This window comes from Dioscorea cayenensis, chromosome 17 (assembly GCF_009730915.1).
Source record: "Dioscorea cayenensis subsp. rotundata cultivar TDr96_F1 chromosome 17, TDr96_F1_v2_PseudoChromosome.rev07_lg8_w22 25.fasta, whole genome shotgun sequence".
In the NCBI taxonomy this organism is placed as follows: Eukaryota; Viridiplantae; Streptophyta; class Magnoliopsida; order Dioscoreales; family Dioscoreaceae; genus Dioscorea; species Dioscorea cayenensis.
In genome coordinates this window covers 10556321-10581943 of record NC_052487.1, presented here as the reverse complement: position 1 = coordinate 10581943, position 25623 = coordinate 10556321, and the positions used below count along the sequence as shown (strand labels likewise).

Here is a 25623-nt window from a genome sequence, read left to right as displayed (position 1 = left end):
TTGTGTTCCGGCTCTAATTAGAGATTTCTCCCTTGTTAATGCAATCGTATGAGGATTTGATCGGAAGAAATTTCGTATCAATACTTATACCGGATTAGGGGTTAATTGCCGTGACCACCGGGTTGATCTAATTTTGGAAATCTCTAGGTCCAAACCTTCAATTACATGACATTCTTAGCATCCTTTACATTGCAGTAGACCCTAGAGAATCCGCATTAGTGACCATTTCATTCCCCTAATTTTATACCCTTGTCTTGTTTTAGACTCCACTTGTAGTTCTTTCATTTTAATTAATAGATTAGAGAACCTCTTCGAATCTTTAGGGTAGACAATACGTGAAGAGGAAGTAAGGGTAGATCCTTGGGCCTAGGGAATATGACCCTCTCATGTGAGCATGAGAGGTATTACTTGACGACTTCGTGCGCTTGTGGATCTGCATCAAGTTTTTGGCGCCGTTGCTAGGGACCTACGTGGAATACTCGGAAAACTTAGAGCTTATTGATTTAGCCATTGTTTCTTTTATTTTGTACATTTGCTTCTTTTTATATCTTTTTGCACATATATTTCCATTTACTTGCCTTTATTTTGTTTTACTATCTTCCTCTTGTATCCTGATCATTGAATCTCAATACTGTGCAAGGTACCATCTTATGACAAGCGCCAATCAAACAAATCTGGTAGAACCTGTCAACGAGATCGAGAGAACCTTGCATCAATGATTGAGACAGGTGGCTGAGAGTTCAGAACACCAAGGAACGCGAGTTGAGATTAGTGAACCTTCAGTCATTGCAGAACCAAGGTGAACTTTGTCTGATTATGAAAGGCCTCAATTTACTGGTGAGGAATTCAGTGTGCATGCTCCCACCGTGCCGGCTAATAACTTTGAAATCAAAGTAAGAACAATTGGGACGGTCCAAAATTCCATACAATTTGATGGGCTAGCTGATGAAGACATGCATGCTCATTTGTCTCGCTTCCTCCAAATTTGTTCCACCTTCAAGATTAACTCAGTGTCCGATGATGCGATAAGATTGAGATTATTCCATTGGCTCACTTCATTGGCTCCGGGATCGATCACCACTTGGAAGGAAATGGTGGACAAATTTCTTGTTAGGTATTTCCCACCAAGCAAAGCCGCTAGATTGAGGCAAGAGATTTCTGCATTCCGGCAAGGGGACACCGAGACACTTTTGGAAGCACATGAGAGATTGAAGGATCTCCTACCCAAGTGCCCCCATCATGGCTTCTCCTCGTGGATGAGGATCTAGATGCTTTGCAATGACCTAAATTATGCAACTAGACAACTCATTGATGCTACAGCAGGGGGGTCATTAAGTAATTAAACCCCTGAAGATGCTGAAATTTTGATTGAAACCCCCTCGGGCAGCTAGAATTTATGAGATAAATGACTACAGTGCGCTAGCCGCCAAAGTTGAGGCCTTAACAAAGATATTTGACCAGTTTGTGTTGTGTACAAGCTCAAATTCTGGAGCAGTTTTGTCTTGCAAGACCTGTGGGGCGGCGCATGCTACTATTCAGTATCCAATCTCAATAGCCTCAGATACCCCAGTCGAGATAGTTGATTATGTTGGGGGAAGTCCAAGAGGTCTAGTGAACCCCTATGGAAACACCTATAATCAGCTGTGAAGGAATCACCCAAATTTTGCATGGGGTCAACAACAGCAACATCGGCCCCCACAGTGATAGGGAGCTCCATATCAATCTCCTCAGCAGCCCGAGAAGAAGTTCACCACTGAAGATGTGTTAGCCAGGTTTATGATCAGTGTCGAAGAAAAATTTGTGAAGATCAACAATCAATTCGCTGAAGTGAACACTATTTTGAGGAATGTTCAGGCCTCCATTCAATCATTGGAAAACCTGGTGGTACAGCTTGCTAGGCAAATTCGGAGCCCTCACCGGGTAGCTTACCTAGTAACACTGAAAATAATCCGAGGGAGCATTTGAAAGCCGTCACTCTTAGGAGCGGAAAACAGGTTGAAGCACGAGCCGAGGAGGGCTCAAGCACTAAACATGATGGGGTAGCCGTACAGGAAGACCCTAAGCCATCTGAGAGTGAAGTTGAAGGAAGAAAGGGAAAGCAAGATGAAGAAACCCTTCAACTAGCAACACCAAAGGTACCCGAGTACAAGCCGACCATCCCCTATCCGGCCAGGTTAAAGCAAGATAAATAGGAGGCTCAATTCAAGAAATTCCTTATTGTATTCAAGCAGTTACCCATAAATATCCCTCTTGTTGAAGCGTTGACCCAAATGCCCAAGTATGCAAAGTTTATGAAAGACCTGCTGACTAACAAGAGAAAATTGGAGGAATTAGAAACAGTTGCATTACCACGGAACTACTCTGCGATGATTCAGAGGAAGCTCCCTAAGAATTTGACTGACCCTGGGAGTTTCATTATTCCATGTGTGATTGGGGAAGGTATGCAAGAAAAGGCCTTGGCAGATTCTGGGGCCAGTATCAATGTAATGCCCTACAAGCTATTTTTGAAGCTGGGATTGGAAGACGTGAGGCCTACAAGGATGACAATACAACTTGCAAACCGGTCTATAATGAAACCCCGCGGCATTGTTGAGGATGTTCTAGTTAGAGATGACAAGCTCATTATCCGAGTGGATTTTGTGATAATTAATGTGGATGATGATGTTGAAGTCCCATTGATCCTCGGGCGACCATTTCTTAACACCGCCGGAGCCCTCATTGATGTAAAGGGGGGAAGAATGACATTGAGAGTGGGGGATGAGGAAGTCATTCTTACACTCCCCGCGGCTATGAAACACACCTTGTACCATGATGATCCCCTCTATTTTACTGATGAAACTGATATGATTATTACTGATTGTGTGCAGGAGGTCTTGGTGATTAAGCCCTTGGATGAATTCTTGGAAGGAATGGATAGCGATGAGTGCAAGGAGAATAACCCACCTCCCACACAAGTAAAGCATGTAGGATATGTGGGGATATTTCTGTGGCCGAACAATAAAAAAAAAATCAACCACAAGGAAAATTTAGCGTAAGAGGGACAAGAAACTGAAATTGAGGATGAATTGCACGCTATCACCACCACGGGAAAGCGATCAACTATTCTTCAAGGGGAAGGGTAAATTATGTGTATTTTCTTGCCTCTCAATTAGTTTCCCATCTTGGAGCACTTCTCTTGGACTTGGAGGTAAGTCCCCACCATTTGATCCACCATGAGGTAAGAATGAAGTAACGTCGAGCTAATGACGTTAAACAAGCGCTTTTTGGGAGGCAACCCAAGTTTTTAAATTCGTCGTCTTTAAATTTCGTATTTCTTTTAGTTGCTTAGTTTCTTTGTTGTGGTTGAATGCTTATATTTGTGAGTTTCTCGTATTTTTGTTTTGTGCTCAACTTATTCTTAGGCTTGCTCTCTTATCTTTGGCCTTGAATTAGTATTGTTTAGTTGAGTTTCATTGTTATTTTGGCATTTAAGAGGTTGTAATTCACATTTTATTGAGTTTGCACGAGGAACCATGCCAATTTTTCGATTTTCCAGGTCCATACGGGCTGTATACGGCCTGTATGGACACTTGTGGCATGTTCCAGAGCTTTGCGGGTGTCATTGCGGCCACAAGAGACCTCACCAGGACCATAGCGCAGTGGGCTGAGGGTCTCATGGGCGCCATGCGCTCGCGAGACCACCCGTGAGCCTCCTGGCCTCGGGCGGCGCATGCGGCCAGAAATCCTCACGGGTGCCATACGCCCACATGTAGCCCGTGAGGCTTTCAGGCTGGATTTTCCATCCCATGCAGGCACCATGCACCAGCATGGCACCCGCATGGGCTGGGCAGCCCATTAAAGGGGCGTTTTCCACCTTTCTCTCTCTACTCCAACCTCTATCTTCTCCTCTTTGTTTTCTCTCATTTCTCTTTCACTCTACCTCATTTCTCCACCATTTTTCTTGGCTTTTTATTCTCTAATCTCCTCTCCTCCATCTTGAAAACTCAATCTTGGGATTTAATTGAAGTTTTACCATCTTTTTCACCAGATCTCTTCACTCCAAGCTTTCAAGCCCTAATTCAAGGTTTTGTAAAAACTTGGTTTTTGTTGTGCTTTACTCTTGCTCTTCAAGTGTGATTGGCATATATGGTTGTTGTGACATAGTGTGTGGTTAATTCTTAGAGTTTTTCCTTCATTTTTAAATTTTGGGAAGCTCCATGTCTAGGAGAAACCCTTGAAAAAATTTGCACAAGTTACTGTAGCAAATGCTGAATTTTTCATTTTCCACATTGAAAATTTTGTGCGTTCAATTTTTTTTAGTTTTACGATGTGATGGATATCGCCTATGAATGTATTCATGAAAATCTCGGTTTGATCTTGTGTTTGTGTGGTATAGGAATGCCGGTCAAACGAGTTTCATCGAAGCGACCAAAACGCGATGTGGTGGCTATTGGAGAACCCTCCTTCACCTTACCACCACCCAAGAAACATCAAGAACTGTGCCCCACCTCCTTTACCCTTCGCTGGCCATGAAGCCCACTGACTGCGCTTGCACTGCCGCTCTTCATCAACCAAATGGGGTAGTCTCTTTACCCTTCCCTTTGATGCTTCATTTAATTATTATGTATTCTACACCATGTTCTGCTGATTAATGTACATTGAGGGCAATGTACGATTCTAGGTGTGGGGATGGGTTATTTGCATGCTTACTTCACCAATGATAGCTATGATTTATTGTTAAGAACCTCCTAGCTTGAATGAATGATAGTAATGAGTTGTAGTGTTATTTGTGCTTTAAGGAAGTCATGTTTTCTCTCTAGTGCTTTCTTCACAACTTTGACACAGAACTTCTACCTTGTTTGCCCCAGCTAACCCACTGCTTCGATTTAAAGTGTTAGAGTGGTAAATTTTTCCCTCAATGGTCTTTTAAGAGCTTTTGGTTCTTTTGTTCATTTTGCTTTATCCCTAAGTGAAGTTTTGCATGAAGGTGCTCAGGATGTATATATTTGTTATCTTAAAAGAATAAAAAAATAAAAATTATAAAATTTTGAAAAATAAAAAAAATGAGTCTATGCCAGTATTCCTCTGCTAATTTAGCATGAATGCGTCTATGTAGATTGTAATCGAGTAAGTTGGGTGGCTCTTGTCCCTAATCAGCATGTGCATCCCTATGAAGATTATAAGATATTTTGTGCAATCTACGTTAGGCGGACTCAAAAAAAAAAAGTGCTCTGGACTCTATCTTGCATTCACTTAGAAGCTAAAGTATTGACTGTAAACCAAAGGATTCTTGACTTGCCATTGAGGGTGTCTTTAACATTTCTAACAACGGTAGTCATGAAATGTGGCGTGAATAGGAAGAGCGAGGGATGAAGTATACACACACTCACGAGGAAAGCACTCTAGAGAAATAATGACTATCTCTACTGAGTTGGTTATTGTGCAACTCATTTTCTTGATTTCATCTCATCTGTACTTGTGGGGTTCTTCACTGTTTGAACTTGAGTTCATACATTTAGCCATCTATCTTCTTGCCCCTATTCTTTCATGTGTGTTTTCTTGTGGGCAAATGCCTAGGTGTGGGGATGTTTGATAAACACCTAAATGTACGTATTTTATATGTGTTAATCTTGTATTATTTGTGTATATTTTAATGAATTGATGCCCGTCTAAGTCCAAATTGGTCATTTCGGTGTTGCAGATCCTAAAAGAGCCGAACGAAGCTCAAAAATGCAAATTGGACAAATCTGACACCAAAACCGACATTTTTTGGGGTTTTGGCACTGTAGCAGGCACTGTGGCGGTGATGTAGCGGAGTCACTATTCATGCTGCGGGGCATTCGGCTGTGAGCTTCACGGGGTCCATGCGCCCGCATGAGTGCCCGTGAGGTTTGCTGGAAATTCACAACTCTCAGTACTGTAGGAAAAACCGTAGCAGAAATACAGTAGGAAAACACTGTAGCTGAGTACTGTAGCACCGACACCTTTTCTGGCAAAATGGCAGTGAGCTTCACGGTCTCCATGCGCCTGTGGAGCCCGTATGGACTAGGCGGGGTATATATTGGACTGAATTTCTGGCAAAATGGCAGTGAGCTTCACGGTCTCCATCCACCTAACTTGGCTTGTCATCTCACTTCTATTGTTGAGGGAGTTTTCTTATGCCATTTGTAGTTGTTTTCATGGACCTATTGTTTGTATTTGTTTGCATGGACGAGTAGACACCAAGGTCACCGGATGCCAGTGAACCTTGGGGTGAACTTGTGTATTTGGATGATCTAATTTTGTCTATTGCAATTGTTGTGTGTTTGTGATTCATTCTTGGTGCATTTGATGTGTTGCTTACATGAGAACTCTGTAAACTAACTCCTAGGTTGTACTTGGTAGCGTGACCATCGCCCTTGTACTAGACACACCAAGTTTGGAAGGGATTCATGTATGAATACGCCGTGACCATCGGGTATTTTGTACCCCTCCAACATTAGGGCTAAACCAAGTTGTGTTCCAACTCTAATTAAAGATTTGTTCCTTGTTAATGCAATCGTATGAGGATTTTATCGGAAGAAATTCCGTATCAATACTTATACCGGATTAGGGGTCAACTGCCGTGACCATCGGATTGATCTAATTTAGGAAATCTCTAGGTCCAAATCTTTAATTACATGACATTCTTAGCATCCTTTACATTTCAGTAGCCACTAGAGAATCCGCATCCGTGACCATTTCATTCCCCTGATTTTATACCCTTACCTTGTTTTAGACTCCACTTGTAGTTCTTTTATTTTAATTAATAGATTAGAGAACCCCTTCAAATCTTTCGGCTAGAAAATACGCGAAGAGGAAGTAAGGGTAGATCCTTGTGCCCAGGGAATATAACCCTCTCGTGCTCGCATGAGAGGTATTACTGGATGACTCCGTGCGCTTGCAGATCGTGCATCACCTATCTTTCAGTTAAAACCATAATCGTATGTTTTCCTTTCGGAATGGTCCTATTATTCAGTTTTGAATGAAAATCCTAATTTTTTGTTTTCTGTAGAGAATATCTGCTATTTTTGAATCAAAAACCCTAATCCTTTCTTTTCCCTTTTAAAAGTCTACTTTTTTTTTTAATAAAAAACTAATCCTACATTTTCTTATAGTAATTTCTCCTATGTTTGAATCAAAACCTTAATCCTATGTTTTCCTTTATAAATGCCTACTATATTTGCATCAAACTCCTACTCCTGTGTTTTTTTTGGAATATCTGCTATTTTTGAATCAAAACCTAATCCTTTTTTTTCCTTTGGAAATGTTCCCTATTTTTCTATTTTTAATCAAAATTTAATCCTATGTTTTCTCATAATAATATCTCCTATTTTTCAAACATAATCCTAATCCTATATTTTCTTTTCATAATGGCTACTGCATTTGAATCAAAACCATAATCTTATATTTTCTTATTGGAATTTCTCCTATTTATTAATTTTGAATCAAAACCCTAAACTATATTTTTTTTCAGAATGTCTCCTATTTTTCAATCAAAAATCTAATCCTTACTTTTCCTTTAGGAATGTCTGCCATTTTTGAAACAAAACAATAGTCCCATGTTTTTTTTTTCAAATGTGTCTTATTTTTTAGTTTTCAATGAAAACTCTAATCCTTTGTTTTTTTTTGGAATGCCTTCTTTTTTTTTTATAAAAATCGTAATCCTATATTTTGTTTTGGAAATCTCTGTTAATTTTTAATCAAAATTATAATCCTATGTTTATTTTTTCATTATCCCTACTATTTTTTAATTAAAACCCTAATCCTATGTTTTGTTTTTTCGAAAAGCCTCTTATTTTTTAATCAAAGCCCTAATGTTATGTTTTGTTTTGGGAATGTCATAAATGTTTTAACCAAAACAAGAATTGTATGTTTTATTTTCATAATATCTCATATTATTTTTAATGAAAACACTAATATTATATTTCTTTTGGGAATGGCTATTATTTTTTATTCGAAACAATAATCGTATGTTTTCTTTTCATAATGTTTCATATTTTTGAATCAAACTCGTAATCTTATGTTTTTCCTATCAGAGTGGCTCCTACTTTTCAATCAAAATCCTAATACTTTGTTTTCTTTTGGTAATGTTTGCTATTTTTTTTTATCAAAACCCTAATCCTATTTTTCTTTTGGAAATGTCCGCTATTTTTGTTTTTTAACAAATCCCTAATCTTATGTTTTCTTATAATAATGTCTCCTATCTTGATAGCAAAAATATTTATTTTATCCTATTCGAATCCTATGTTTTCTTTGGGAATGTCTGCTATTTTTTAATCAAAACTATAATTCTATTGTTTCTTTTGGAAATGTCTTCTATTTTTCAATCAAAAACATAATCCTTTCTTTTCTTTTGTAATGTCTACTTATTTTGAAACAAAACCCTAATCCAATATTTTCTTTCGGAATGTGTCCTATTTAATAGTTTTGAATCCAAACACTAATCCTTTGTTTTCTTTTCAGAAGGCCTACCATATTATAAAATAAAACCACAATTTTTATTTATTTTTTTGAAATGTCTCATTCTTTTTAATCAAAACCAAAATCCTATCTGTTCTTTTACGACATCTCTGCTAATTTTTAATCAAAACTCAAATCCTATATTTTATTTTCGTAATGCCTCCGAATTTTTATTCAAAACCATAATCTTATGTTTTCTTTTTGTAATGCCTCCTACTTTTGCATAAAAATCCAAATCAAATGTTTTCATTTCGTAATCCCTCCCATACATTCTTTAGGATTTTGATTCAAAAATAGGAGATATTTTTATAAGAAAACATAGGATTAAGGTTTTGATTAAAAAAAAGTAGACATTTTGAAATTAAAACATAGGATAAGGATTTATAGGACTCATTACGAAAAGAAAATATGGGCCGAGAAAACATAGGATTAAGGTTTTCATTGAAAAATAGGTGATATTTCGAAATGAAAAAGTAGGATAAGGGTTTTGATTGAAAAATTGGAGACATTGCTATAATAAAACATACGATTAGGTCTTTGATTAAAAGCCAAAAAATAGTGGACATTTAAAAAAGAAAAAATAGATTGTGGGTTTTTATTTAAAAATAGGAGACATTGAGAAAAGAAAACATAGAATTAGTGCTTTGATTTAAAAATAGGAGGCATTCTAAAAAGAAAAACATAGGATTAGGGTTTTGATTGAAAATAAGGAGACATTACTATAAGAAAACATAGAATTAGTGCTTTGAATTAAAAATAGGAGACATTACTCTAAAAAAAAATAGAGTTAGTGCTTTGATTAAAAATAGTTGACTTTCTCAAAAGAAAACATAGGATTAGGGTTTTGCTTCAAATATAGAAGGTGCATCAAAACGAAAACATAGGAGAATGGTTTTGATTGAAAAATATGAGACATTCCAAAAAAAACATCAGATTATGGTTTCGATTAAAAATTAGCATACATTCTCAAAAACAAAAAAAGATAATATTAGTGTTTTTGATTCAAAGTAGTAGACATTCCTGAAATAAAATATAAGATTAGGGTTTTGAACAGAAAATACAAGACATTCCCAAAAGAAAACATAAGATTAGGATTTTCATTAAAAAAAATAGGAGGCATTCCAATAAAACTTAGGTTTAGTGTTTTAATTTATAAATATGAGACATTAAGAAAAGGAAGCATAGGATTTGGGTTTTGTTTGTGAAATAAGAGATATTTTGAAAAGAAAACATAGGATAAGGATTTTGATAAAAAACAATAGGAAAAATTACAATAAGAAAAACATAGGATTAAGGTTTTGATTGTAAAATTTGAGACATTCCCAAAGGAAAACATAGGATTAGGATTTTGATTCATAAATAGAAGCCATTCGGAAAAAAAAACATAGGATTAGGATTTTGGTTGAAAAATATGAGACATTACTAAAAGAAAACATAGGATTATTGTTTTGATTAAAAATAGAAGATATTTGCAAAAGAAAACATAAGATTTGGATTTTGATAAAAAAAAAGGTGGAGGCATTCCCAAACAAAAAAAACTTACGATTACGGTTTTCATTAAAAAATTTGAGACATTACAAAAAGAAAATATACGATATTCTTTTGATTAAAAAATAGTAGCCTTTCCCAAAAGAAATCATAAGTTATCCTTTTGATTCAAAAATAGGATTCATTCTGAAAAAAATAGGATTAGGGTTTCGATTGAAAAATTACATTACTATAAGGAAACATAGGATTAGGGTTTTGATTAAAAACAAAAAAATAGTTTACATTCTTAACAGAAAACTTAGGATTATTGTTTTGATTCACAAATAGCAGACATTGCAAAAAGGAAACATAGGATTACGATTTTGATTCCGAAATAAGAGCCACTCCGAAAAGAAAACATAGGATTATAGTTTTGATTTATACATATGAGACATTATAAAAAAAACATAGGAGTATTGTTTTGAATAAAAAATAGCATACATTCTCAAAACAAAACATAAGGTTAGGGATTTGATTAAAAAATATGAGGCATTCAAAAAAAAAACTTCGGATTAGTGTTTTTATTAAAAAATCTGAGATATTATGAAAACAAGAGATACGATTATTGTTTTGATCCAAAATAGCAGAGGTTCCTTAAAGAAAAACATCAAATTAGGGTTTTGATTCAAAAATAGGAGGCAGTACGATAAGGAAAAATAGGATTAGGATCTTTATTTAAAAATAAAGGCCACTAAAAAACATAACATATTAATATTGTTTTGATTAAAAATTAGTAGAGATTTGCAAAACAAAAGATAGGATTAGGGTTTTGATTCAAACAAATGAGATAGTCAGAAAAGAACAATGGGTTATGGTTTTGATCCAAAACTGAAAATTAGGACACATTCTGAAAAAAAAAAACAAAGGATTAGGGTTTTGTTGCTAAAATGACAAACATTCCAAAAAGAAAAGAAATGATTAGGTTTTTGATTGAAAATTATGAGACATTCTTAAGATAAAACATTGGTTTGGGTTTTGATTCAAAATTGATAAATAGGAGACATTAAGAAAAGAAAACATAGGATTCGGTTTCGATTGAAAGATTGGAGACATTCCGAAAAGAAAACATAGGATTAAGGTTTTGATTCAAATATAGTAGGCATTCCTAAAAGAAAACATAGGATTAAAGTTTTGATTCAAAAATAAAAATAGGACACATTACTATAAGAAAACAGACGATTAGGTTTTGATTAAAAAAAATAGACATTCTGAAAAAACATAGGATTAGGGTTTTTATTTAAGAATAGCTGATATTGCCAAAAGAAAACATAGGATTTGGGTATTGATAACAAAATTAGAACCATTTCGAAAAAAAAAATTTAGGATTAGGGTTTTCGTTGAAAACTATGAGACACTACAAAAAAAAAACATTGGATTATTGTTTTGGCAGAAAATAGCAAACATTCAGAGAATAAAAAAAGGATTAGGTTTGTGAACCAAAACTGATAAATAGGAGATATTCAGAAGAGAAAACATAGGATACGGGTTTTAATTGAAAGATAGAAGACATTTTGAAAGTAAAACATAGGATTAGGATTTTTATTCAAAAAATAGGTGGCAAAAGAAAACATATAATTTTGGTTCGAAAATAGCAGACATTCACAAATGAAACATAGGATAAGGCTTTCGATTTAAAGTAGGAGCCATTCTGAAAATAAAACATAGGATTAGGTTTTTCATTAAAAAATATGTGACATTACAAAATGAAAACATAGGATTATTATTTTAATTAAAAAATAGGAGACATTCCTAAAAAAAAACATAAGAATATGGTTTCAATTGAAAAATAGGATAAAATAGTATAATAAAAGAATTGGGATTATGGTTTTGAATGAAAAATGGGAGACATTACTATTTTTTAATGGGACAAAGAATTAGGGGTTTGATTCAAAAACAATAGGTGCCATTTCAAACTATCATTCGGAATGTCTCTTATTTTGTAAACAAAACATAGGATTAGGGTTTTCAATTTTATGTTTTGAATAGAAAAAATAGGATTGTTTTGGGATGTGAAAAGAAAACATTGGATTAGTGTTTTGATTAAAAAATAGGAGACATTACTATAAAAAAACATAGGATTAAAGTTTTAATTCAAAAATAGTAAGCATTCCCCCCAAAAAAAAAAAGAAGACACACTACGAAAAAAAATGTTTTCTAAATGTTTCTTTTTTCAATCAAAAAGGGTAGTTATTCCCAAAAACAAAAACATAGGATTAGGATTTTGATTGAAAAAATAGGAGACATTACTATAAGAAAACATTGAATTAGGGTTTTGATTAAAAAATATGAGGCATTACTACAAGAAACCAAAGGATAAGGCTTCAAATTAAAAACAAAAAAAATGGCAGACATTTCTAAAAGAAAATATAGGATTAGAGTTTTAATTCAAAAATAGGAGACATTCTAAATAGAAAACATAGGATTAGGGTTTTGTTTCAAAAATAGTAGACATTTTCTAAAAGAAAACATAGGATAGGGTTTTGATTAAATAAAAGGAGATATTCTGAAAAGAAAACATATAATTTGGGTTTTTGATTGAAAAATAGGATCCATTCCAAAACGAAAACAAAGGATTAGGGGGTTAAAATTTTGATTCAAAACTGATAAACAACAGATATGAGGAAAAGAAAACATTAATTGTAAATGTCCTATTTTTTAATTTTGAATCAAAATGCAAATACTTTTTTCTTTTCAGAATGTCTATATTTTAAATCAAAACCCTAATTGTATCTTTTATTTTGGGAATGCCTGATATTTTCAAATCAAAACATTAATTGTATGTTTTATTTTCGTAATGTCTCCTATTTTTGAATAAAAATATTAATCCTATATTTTATTTTTGAATTTCTCTTACATTTGATTTAAATCTTTAATCCTATTTTTTATTTTCACAATGTCCTTTGTTTTTCAATCAAAACACTAATTCTGTTTTTCTTTACGGAATGTCTCCTTTTTATCAGTTTTCACTCAAAACTGTAATCCTATGTTTTATTTTGAAAATATCTCCTATTTTTGAATCAAAACCCTAATCCTATGTTTTATTTTTAGAATGTCTACTATTTTTTTATCGAACCCTACTCCTATGTTTTCTTTGAGGAGAGTGTCTCTAATTTTTTAGTTTTAAATGAAAACCATAATCCATTTCTATCATTTTACAATGTCTCGTATTTTTTTAATTTAAACCATAATTCTATATTTCCTTTTCGATATGTCCCATATTTTTCAACTAAAAAACTTAATCCTATGTTTTCCTTTTGGAATGATATTTAAATTTTAGTTTTCAATCAAAAACCTAATCCTATTATTTCTAGTTGGAATGTCTCCCAATTTTGAATCAAAAGCTTAATCCTCTAATTTTTTTTCTAATGCATCCTATTTTTTAATCAAAACCCTTATCATAAATTTTCTATTGTCAATGTCTGCTATTTTTCAATCAAAATAATAATAATATTTTTAGTTTTCGTGATGTCTCATATTTTTAAATCAAAACACTAATCCCATGTTTTTTTTTCAGAATATCTATTATTTTTAAATCAAAACCCTAATACTATATTTTCTTACAGTAATGTCTCCTCTTTTTCCATCAAAACAATAATCTGACATTTTTTTTTTCGGAATGCTACTATATTTCAATAAAAATCATAATCCCATGTTTTCTTTTTAGAATGTCTACAATATTTGAATCAAAATCCTAATCCTATGTTTTTTTTTTGAAAAGTCCCATATTTTGTAGATAAAACCCAAATCCTATGCTTTCTTTTCTGAAAGTCTCATATTTATTAGTTTTGAATCAAAACCTTTAATTGTATTTTCTCTTCCAAATGTCTCCTATTTTTCAATCAAAGACCTACCCCTATCGTTTCTTTAAGGAATGTCTGCTATTATTTAATTAAAACCCTAATCCTATTTTTTTTTTTTTGGAATGTGTCCAATTTTTCAATTTTGAATCAAACCCTAACCTTTTGTTTTCTTTTCGAAATGTCTCATTTTTATTAACCAAAACCATAATCATATCTTTTTGTTGACAATCTTTGCTAATTTTTAATCAGAACCCTAATCCTATATTTTATTTACGAAATGCCACCTATTTTGTATCAAAACCCTAACCTTATGTTTTTTTTTAAAAGTTTACAATTTTTAAATGAAAACAATAATCGTATGCTTTTTTTTTTACAATGTCTCCTATTTTTTAAACAAAACATTAATCCTAATTTTTTTTAGGATGGCACCTATTTTTTAAAAAAAACCCTATTCTTATATTTCCTTTTGGGAATGTCTACTGTTTTGTGAATTAAAACAATAATCATATATTTTCTTTTCGTAATGTCCAACATTTTTTAATCAAAGCCCTAATCATATTTTTTCTTTTTGGAATGGTTCCTATTTTTTAATCAGAACCCTAATCATATGTTTACTTTTTGGAATGTCAGCTATTTTTAAATCAAAACTCTAATCTTATGCTTTCTTTTGAAAACGTCCTCTATTTTTTTGGTTTTAATCAAAACAATAATCCTATGCTTTCTTATAACAATGTCTCCTATTTTTAATCAAAACCGTAGTCCTATATTTTCTTTTTGAAATATTTCACATTTCTCAGTCAAAATCCTAATCCTATGTTTTATTTTCGGAATGTCTACTATTTTCGAATCAATGCCCTAATATTATGTTTTATTATAGTTATGTTCCCTTTTTTCATTCAAAAACCAAATCCAATGTTTTGTTATAGAAATGTCTCCTATTTTTCAAGGAAAACACAAATCCTATGTTTTCTTATAGTAATGTCTCCTATTTTTAATCAAAACTTGAATCCTATATTTTCTTTTGAGGATACCTACTATATTTGAATCAAAACCCTAATCCTATGTTTTATTTTAGGATTGTCTCCTGTCTTTTAATCAAAACCCAAATCATATGTTTTCTTTTCTTAATGTCTCCTATTTATCAGTTTTGAATCAAAACCCTAACCTATGTGGAATGTCTCCTATTTTTCAATCCAAAACGCAATCCTTTCATTTCTTTTCCGAGTGTATGCTATTTTTTTAATCAAAACCCTAATCCTATGCTTTCTTTTCGGAATGTCTCATTTTTTTGAATCAAAACTCTAATCCTATCTTTTGTTTTGGGAATCTTTGGTAACTTTTAATTAAAACCATAAAAATATGTTTTCTTTTCGTAATGCCGCCTATTTTTGAAAACAAATTCTAATCCCATGTTTTCTTTTCTGAATGCCGCTTGTTTTTTTAATGAAAATCCTAATATTAAGTTTTCTTGTTTGAATACCGGCTTTTTTTAATTAAAACAATAAGCATATGTTTTTTTGTAATGTCTCATATTTTTTAGTCAAAAGCCTAATCCTAAGTTTTTTTAGAATGCCTCCTATTTTTTAATAAAAACCCCAATCTTATATTTTTCTTCTCAGAATCTCTGCTATTTTTCATTAAAAAAAAATAATTCTATATTTTTTTACATAATGTTTTATATTTTTCAATCAAAACTTTAATCCTATATTTTTTTTTTCGGAATGCGTACTATATTTCAATCAAAACCTAGTCCTATGTTTTCTTTATTTGAATATCTACTATTTTTGAGTTAGAACCATAATCATATGTTTTATTATTTCAATGTCTCCTATTTTTCAATCAAAACCCTATTCATACGTTTTCTTTTTGGAATGCATACTATATTTGAATAAAACCCTAATCCTATGTTTTTTTTTCTAAATGTCTCCTATTTTACATACAAAACCAGAATACTATGTTTTCTTTTCTGAATGTCTCCTTTTTATCAGTTTTGAATCAAAACCCTAAACTATGTTTTTTTTTCGGAATGCCTCCTATTTTTTAATCAGAAACCTAATCCTTTCTTTTTTTTTTCGTAATGTCTGCTATTTTTGAAATGAAACCCTAATCCTATGTTTTCTTTTTAAAAACATCAAACTTTCTAAAAATAAAGCATTAGGTTTTTGGTTAAAAAATAGTAGGCACTACCAAAAGAAAACATAGGTTAAAGTTTTGAATGAAAAATAGGAGACATTACTATAAGAAAATGTATGATTATTGTTTTGATTGAAAAATAAAATAAAGGGGACATTTTCAAGAGAAAACATAGGATTAGGGTTTTAATTAAAAACTGAAAAATAAGGGACATTTCCAAAAGAAAACATTGTATTAGGGTTTTAATTTAAAAATAGCAGACATTCCTAAAATGGAACATAGGATTAGGGTTTTAATTCAAAAAAAGGAGGCATTACAAAAAGAAAATATATGATTAGGGTTTTGATTAAAAATTAGGGCAGATCCCCAAAATAAAAGATCAGATTACTGGTTTGATTAAAAAAAATGAAACATTCCAAAAGAAAACAAAGAATTAGGCTTTTGATTCAAAATTAAAAAATAGGACACATTGCTAAAGGAAAACATATGATTATGGTTTTGATTGAAAAAAAAAGGACACATTACTATAGGAAAACATACGATTAGTGTTTTGATTCAAAACTCAATCTTATGTTTTCCTTTGGAAGTGCCTACAATTTTTTAATAAAAAAAATAATCACATGTTTTCTTTTTGCAATGTCTCCAACATTTTAATCAAAACTCTAATCCTAAGTTTTTTTTTCAATGCATGCTATTTTTTACCAGATGTTTTCTTTTCAAAATGTCTCATATTTTTTAATCAAAACCCTAATTCTAAGTTTTCTTTTCGGAATGTCTACAATTTTTAAATCAAAACCCTAGTCCTATGTTTTCTTATAATAATGTCTGCTATTTTTCATCCGAAACCATAATCTTATGTTTTATTCTAGTAATGTCATCTATTTTTTAATCAAGACCCTAATCCTATATTTACTTATAGTAATGTCTCCTATTTTTCATTCAAAACCCGAATGCCTACAATATTTAAATCAAAACACCTGAATCATATGTTTTCTTATAGGAATGTCTCCTATTATTCAATCAATACCCAATTCCGAGGTTTTCTTTTCCGAATGGCTACAATATTTGAATCAAAACCCTAATCCTACCTTTTGAATTGTGATTCTCTACTAATTTTTAGTCAAAACCCATATCCTATGTTTTATTTTTATAATGCCTACTAATTTTGCTAAAAAAAACTAATCCAATTTTACTTTTGGGAATGCCTCTTTTATCCAATCGAAACCCTAACCTTATGTTTTCTATTCGAAATATCACGTATATTTCAATCAAAACCCAAACCCTAAGTTTTTTTTAATGCCTCCTATTTCTAAATCAAAACCTTAATCATATCTTTCTTTTCGGAATATCTACTATTTTTTAATCATAACACTAATCCTATGTTTTCTTATAGTAATGTCTTGTATTTCTCAATCAAAACCCTAATCTTATGTGTTTTTTTAGGAATGCGTACTATATTTGAATCAATACCCTCATCTTATGTTTTCCTTTCGAAATGTCTCCTATTTTACAAACAAAACCTGAATCCTATGTTTTCATTTCTTATTGTCTCCTATTTATCAGTTTTGAATAAAAAACCCTAACCTATTATTTTTCTTTTCTGAATGTCTCCTATTTTTAAATTGAAAAATTAATTCTTTCTTTTCTTTTCATAATGTATACTATTATTGAATCAAAAGCCTTATCCTACGTATTTGTTTTTTTTTTGGAATGTGTCCTATTTTTTTTATTTTTGAATCAACACCCAAATAATTTGTTTTGTTTTTAGAATGCCTAATTTTTTTTAATCAAAATCCTAATCCTATCTTTTTGTTTTGGGAATCACTGCTAATTTTCAATCAAAACCTTAATCCTATGTTTTCTTTTCATAATGCCTTCTATTTTTAAATAAAAATCATAATCCTATGTTTTATTTTCGGAATGTCTGTTATTTTTAAATCAAAACACTAATCCTATGTTTTATTTTCAAAATGTCTCATATTTTTCAATCAAAACCATAATCTTATGTTTTCCTTTTGAAATGTCTCATATTTTTCAATCAAAACCCTAATCCTATGTTTTCTTTTTGAAATGTCTATGATTTTTTCTAATTCAAAGCCTAATCCTATGTTTTCTTTTAAAAATATCTCCAATTTTTTATTCAAGGCCTTAATCCTATATTTTGTTATAATAATGTCTTCTATTTTTCAATCAAAACCCTAATCCTATGTTTTAGTTTTGGAATACTTACAATATTTGAATCGAAACCCTAATACTATGTATTCTTTTTGGAATGTCTCCTATCTTTCAATCAAAACACGAATAATATGTTTTCTTTCCTTATTGTCTCCTATTTAAATTTTGAATCAAAACCCTAACCTATGTTTTATTTCGGAATGTCTCCTATTTTTCATTCAAAATCCTAATGCTTTCTTTTCTTTATGGAAAATCTATTATTTTTTAATCAAAACATTAATCCTATATTTTCTATATTGGAAAGTGTCCTATTTTTTAGTTTGGAATCAAAACCATAATCCTTTGTTTTTCTTTTATATTGGGAATCGCTGCTAATTTTTAATCAAAATGATAATCCTATATTTTTTTATTAGAATGCCTGTAATATTTTTTTAATTAAAAGCCTAATTTAATGTTTTCATTTGGGAATGTCTGCTATTTTTCAATCAAAACAATAATCTTATGTCTTCTTTTGAAAATGTCACCTATCCTATGTTTTCTGTTCGAAATATCTCATATTTTTCAATCAAAACCCTAATGTTATGTTTTCTTTTGGGAATCTCTACTATTTTTAATCAAAACCCTAATGTCTGCTATTTTTCAATTAAAATAATAATGGTACATTTTCTTTTCGTAACGTCTTATATTTTTTAGTCAAAACAATAATTCTAAATTTGTTTTTTTTTGAAAGCCTCCTATTTTTTAATCAAAACCCTAATGATATTTTTTCTTTTGGGAATGTCTACAATTTTTGAATCAAAACAATAATCCAATATTTTCTTTTCGTATTGTCTCATATTTTTCAATGAAAACCCTAATCATATGTTTTTTTTTAAGAAAGGCTCCTATTTTTTAATAAAACACTAATCTTATGTTTTCTTTTTTGACTGACTGCTATTTTTGAATCAAAACAATAAATCTATGTTTTCTTTTCGAAAGGTTCTCTATTTTTTTGTTTTTAATCAAAACCCTAGTACTATGTTTTCTTATAGTAATGCCCCCTATTTTTCAATCAAAACACTAAACATATGTTTTATTTTAAGAATGCCTCATATTTTACAATCAAAACCTTAATTGTATATTTTCTTTAAGAATGTCTCATATTTTTGAATTAAAACCCAAATCCTATGTTTTCTCTCCAAAATGTCTCACGTTTGTAAATCAAAAACCTAATTATTTTTGGAATATATACTATTTTTGAATCAAAACACTAATCATATATTTTCTTATAGTAATATCTCCTATTTTTCATTCAAAAACGTAATCCTTTGTTTTCTTATAGTAATGCCTCTTATTTTTCAATTAAAACCCTAATCCTATGTTTTCTGGTAGAATGTCTATTTTTTTCAATAAAAAACCTAATCTTTTATTTTCATTTCGGAATGCCTACTATTTTTGAATCAAAACATGTAATCCTTTCTTCTCTTTTGAGAAAGTTTACTATTTTTGAAATGTTTCCTATTTTTCAATCAAAACTGTAATCTTCTGTTTTCTTTTAGGAATGTCTGTTATATTTGAATCAAAACCCAAATCTAATGTTTTCTTATAGTAATGTCTCCTACTTATCAATTAAAACCCTAATCCCTTGCTTTCTTTTCGCAATACTTACTATATTCGAATCAAAACCTTAAACTTTTTTTTTGTACGTCAGCTATTTTTAAATCAAAATCCTAATCCGATGTTTTCTTTTTGAAATGACCACTATTTTTTTATGTTAAACCAAAACCTTAATCATATGTTTTCTCATAGTAATGTCACTTGTTTCTAAATCAAAACCGTAACCATATGTTTTGTTTTTAAAATGTCTCATATTTTTCAATCAAAACCCTAATCCTATTTTTTCTTACACTAATGTCTACTTTTTATTTTTGAAATGTCTACTTTTTAGGAATCAAAACCCTAATCCTTGTTTTTTATACTAATGTCTCTTATTTTTCAATCAAAACTCTGATCCTATGTTTTTTTTTAGAATGGCTACTATATTTGAATCAAAATCCTAATTCTATGTTTTTTTTTCGGAATGTCCCCAATATTTCAATCAAAATCCTAATCCTATTTTTTCCTTTTTGGAATGTGCCATATTTTCATGTTTTGAATCAAAATATTATTCCTTAGTTTTTTTCTTTTTGGAATGTCTAATATTTTTTAATCAAACCCTAATCCATTCTTTTCTTTTCGGAATGTCTAAAATATTTAAACAAAAACCCTAATCCTATGTTTCTCATTGTAAAGTCTCATATTTTTTAACAATAAAACACATTACTATAAGAAAATATAGGATTTAGTAATGTCTCATGTTTTTCAATCAAAGCAATAATTCTATGTTTACTTTTTGGAATGCTGGTTATTTTTTAATCAAACCCCTAATCCTTTGTTTTCTTATGTTAATGTCTCCTATTTTTCATTCGAAACACTAATCATACATTTTTTTTATAGTAATGTCTCCTATTTTTCTATTATAACCCTAATCCTATGTTTTCATTTCAAAATGCCTCATAATTTTCAATGAAAACCCTAATCTTTTGTTTTCTATTAAGAAAGTCTACTATTTTTGTATCAAAACCCTAATGCTATGATTTGATATAGTAGTGTCTGCAATTTTTTATTCAAACCATAATCCTATATTTTATTATAGTAATGTCTAAAATTTTTCTATCAAAAATCGAATTATATGTTTTATTATCAAAATGTCTCATATCTTTCAAACAAAACCCTAATCCTTCATCTTCTTTACGGAATGTCTGCTATTTTTTAATGAAAACCCTAATCCTAAGTTTTTTTATAGTAATATCTCATATTGTTCATTCAAACCCCTAATCCTATGTTTTCTTATAGTAAAGTTCTCACACCCCGTCCCTCGGCTCCCACACGTGACATACTGCAACGACAACCTGCGGAAGGTCAAACATCTGTCTCAACCACAAATCACAGTAAGACTAACCTGTTCCTTGAACAAAACCACTATAACAACAAAGAATAATTCAATAATGAACATATACAATAACCTTATTATACAAGATCATCAATGTAACACAAGGTATGAATTATAAGCAAACCTTATCTGAATAACACAACAACAACAACAACAACAACAACAACAAAGACAAAGACCCCATCAAGACATTTTGAAGTCAAGCAAGAATTTACAATTACCTCCCAAAAATAAAAAGCTATAACCTCAAAAACATAATCATCAAATCATCCCAAAATATGGGTATGGTTTCTCAAACAACACTGGACAATAGTACATACATGAATAATTAAGAAAGAGATTCATATAAGTCGATCGACACCGTAACCTTAGGGATCCCACACCCAACATGCCAAGTACAGGAATATACATACACAAACCAAAAGAAATAAATGCACTGCAATAGACTCTTACCAAGCACTTCACGTCCACATCGCTTTGCTGAACTAACACCTGGGAAGAAGAAAGAGCAGCTGAGTAACTTGGTTACTCAGTGAGGGGAATCGCATGGAACTATAAAACATACATGTCCAAAAGAAATATAACCAATTTAACAATAAACAGTTTTAAGAGTTTACCAACACCCAAAATAAAGAACTTAGCAATCATAGAGTAAAATTAAAATCCACAAAAAACATAGTATACCAATAAAAGTCTTTTACAATAACAATTTGTCAATGTCGAGCTTTAAGTTAAATAGGAATCACTTTCTAAACAACTCAACATATAAATGTTTGCGGAAAATGAATAGCTCAACAAAAATTATTTTCTTTTCACAATTTCAAACCCATGTATTTGCATAATGCAAGCTTTAATTATTGTAACATGTTAAATGATTCAAAAGTGCGGCCACAATTAAGATAGTATAAGTAACGAGCACAAAACAAGATTTCAAGCTTGCGCAAATGATATACACTATAAATAACCATTTTAAATTATAAACAATTTAAAATCAGTTATAATTGCAAAAACATCCGTTCCTTCTAATAACTCAATAACGTAGGTATTTAAGAAATCTCAATCAATGACCAGATCTTAGTAAATAGCTTCAAAAATTAGATTATCAAGTGAGGGACTAAATACGAAACTATATCTCATTCATGAACAAATAGAAAATGCAAAACATGAATGAGCTTTAAAATTAAACAACGATAAAATATTGTAGAAATCAATTATAAAAACATGAATGTGAGCTTTTCATCAAGAAATGAATGTCAATAACCTTTTCATTAATCAAAGAACCTAAAATAAGTTTAAAATCCAAGAATCATACCTTTTCCTTTAATAACTCAACAATTCAAAACATTTAGAAAATAAATAAGTAAATAGATAAGTCATAAGTCGATAGCATCACAAATAGCCTCGAAAACCATCCTTCACTAACCGTGGCCTCGGTTAGGTTAGGAGCCATCAAGATCCACGTATCTTGTCGTTGACCATTGGGAAATTCATGTGGTGACTCCGAACAACACAACTATATCCAAGTCAGGGCTCTACACTCCCACCTGAAATGGCATAACCGGTTTGACGGTTTTCCATGCCACCTCTAAATAGGTCGGCCCGTGGAAACCATCCACTCTCTTACTGCAGTAAGTACTAGGGATCCCCTCTGTCACCATCAACAAAATACTATATCCAGTCCGTAGGCTCAGTATATACATCAACAGGAAAGCATAAATCTCACTGAGAGATCATAATTGTTCACAAATGCCAATCTCACTCCAAGAGTGGATAACTTGCTTATAATAATTTCAATGAAACCATCTCTATGAGAGACATCATACAAGAGTATTCTTTGAAAACATACTTCAAATATAGCATCAATCTCATCAAAATTTCACAAGCTTTATCATATACAGTTTTCAATACAAGAATGAGTAAGCTATCCAAAACATCACATTTGGACATCTTTCCATCGAATAAGCATTGTTTGGAAAATAATCCTTGAATAAAAACTTAAACAATAACTTCAACAATAACACAAAATGTTTGGTAGAAATGGTTTGCATCAACTCATTTAATAGCATAACAAGAGTCCCAAGTTTCATAAAAACATACATTTTAGAACATTTAAAACACGATAATGAAGTTTTTAAAGACAATATGACATTCTTCAAAGTATCTTTGAATGAACAGTCATAATCCCAAATATTGTTTTCAGATACCATAGAAAACAATTAGAGAAACTTTAGAAATGTTGACATATCATTCAAAGGAATTATAAAATCATTTTCATCTTAATTTCATAACTTTTAACATAAACCATCCTCAATCCATGAGTGAGTCATTTGCAGATATTAAATCAAATAAATGTTATAGTAATCATGAAACAAATATTTTCATATAGGAAGATACCAATTTCAATAAATCCTTGAAGATGCAATTCAAAACTAAGTTTTTTAAATATAAATAACATCATAGAAAATATTCTAAATACGTCATTCAAAAACTCAAACATAATTTCAGATGACTGAGTCAATTGATCATACGCCTCCAAAGAAATCCTTTTTCATCAAGAAAACATCATGTAAGAGCAACCTTTGAAAGTATAACATAAAAACCCTAACCCAATGTTTTATTTTCATAATTCCTACTATATTTCAATTCGAGCTGAATATTATTTTTTCTTTCCTTAATGTCTTCTATTTATCAATTTTGAATTAAAACCCTAACCATTGTTTTTTTTAGAATGTCTCCTATTTTTAATCAAAAACCAAATCCTTTCTTTAATTTTTGAAATGTCTGCTATTTTTGAATCAAATCTCTAATCCTATGTTTTCCTTTTGGAATGTGTCTTATTTTTTAGCTTTGAATCAAACCCCTAATCCTTTGTTTTCTTTTTGGAATATCTCAATTTTTTATTCGAAACGCTAGTCATATCTTTTGTTTTGCGAATGTTTGCTAATTTTTAATCAAAATGCTAATATGATGTTTTCATTTTGGAACGTCAAATATTTTTCAATCACAACCATAATCATATGTTCTCTTTTTAGAAAGCTAATAGGTTTGAATCAAAATCCTAATCAAAATCCTAATCTTATGTTTTCTTATTGTAATGTCTGCTATTTTTTAATCAAAACAATCATCATATGTTTTCTTTTCGTAAGACCTCATATTTTTGAATCAAAACCTTAATCCCAAAGTATTGGAATACCTCCTATGAAACTCAAAACCTCGAATCTTCTACGACGTTTATTTTCGAGATGTCTACTATTTTAAGTCAAAACAATAGTACTCACTTTGTCGCAATCATCACACATTTTTCAATCAAAATCCTAATCTATGTTTACTTTTGGAAATGCCCCATATTTTTCACTTTTTAATCAAAACCCTAATGCTATGCTTTCTTATATTAATGTCCCCTATTTTTCAATCAAAATCCTAATCCTATATTTTCTTATTGTAATGTCGCATACTTTTGAATCAAAACCCTAATCCTATTATTTTTTTTTAAATTTCGTGTATTTTTAATCAAAACCCTAATCTTATGTTTCCTTATTGTAATGTCTCATACTTTTGTATCAAAACCCTAGTTCTATGTTTTGTTTTCAGAATGACTACTATATTTGAATAAAAATCTAATCCGATGTCTCTGTTTGGGAATATCTCGCTCTTTCTTAACCAAAACTCCGACTCCTATATTTTTCCTTTTTCAATCGCCTCCTATTTATTAGTTTTGCAACCAAAACCTGCAAAATAGTCGTTTGTTTCGAATGTCTCTATATTTTTCGCACTGAAAAGCTGAATCCTTTGTTATCTTTTCGAATACGCCACGTATTTTGAACTGCAAAACCCCACTACTATGTTTCCTTTTAGCAAGCTGAAAATACCCTATGGGTTTTCAATCAAACTCTAACCCTTATTTCTCTTTCTAAATGTCCCATTTCTTTTATTCAAAACCCTAATCCTATCTTTCGTTTGGGAATCTCTGCTAATTTTAAATCAAAACCCTAATCCTATGTTTTTTTTTTTAATGCCTCATATATTTGAATAAATATACAAATCCTATGTTTTTGTTTTAGGAATGGTTCCTATTTTCGAATAAAAACCATAATCTTATGTTTTTTTTTTTGGAATGTCTCCAATCTTTCAATCAATACACTAATCCTATGTTTTCTTTTCGAAGTGTCTCATGTTTTTCAATAAAATCCCTAATCCCATGTTTTCTTATTGGAATGTCTACTATTTTAAAATCAAAACCATAATTCTAAGTTTTTTTTATAATAATGTCACTTAATTTTCAATCAAAACCCTAATCCTATGGTTTTTTTAATCCGGAATGGCTCTTATTTTTTTAATCCAAAACCTAATTCTTTCTTTTCCTTTCAGAATGTCTTGTATTTTTTAATCAAAACTCTAATCCTATGTTTTCTTTTGGAAATGTCTACTGTTTTTGAATTAAAACTCAAATCATATATATTTTTTGGAAATGCCGTCAATTTTTCAGTTTTTAATCAAACCCCTAATCTGACCTTTTCTTAGTGTATTGTCTCATTTTCTTTAATCAAAACCCTAATC

At 30.9% G+C, this 25623-nt stretch overlaps 1 non-coding gene across 1 annotated transcript; it reads right to left on the bottom strand.

Moving 5' to 3' along the window:
* Window positions 1–1139: 1139 nt before the first annotated feature.
* On the bottom strand, window positions 1140–1246 carry LOC120281518. Its single transcript, XR_005542657.1, has one exon. It is a non-coding gene; the product is annotated as a small nucleolar RNA R71 (small nucleolar RNA).
* Between the last annotated feature and the right edge of the window lie 24377 nt (window positions 1247–25623).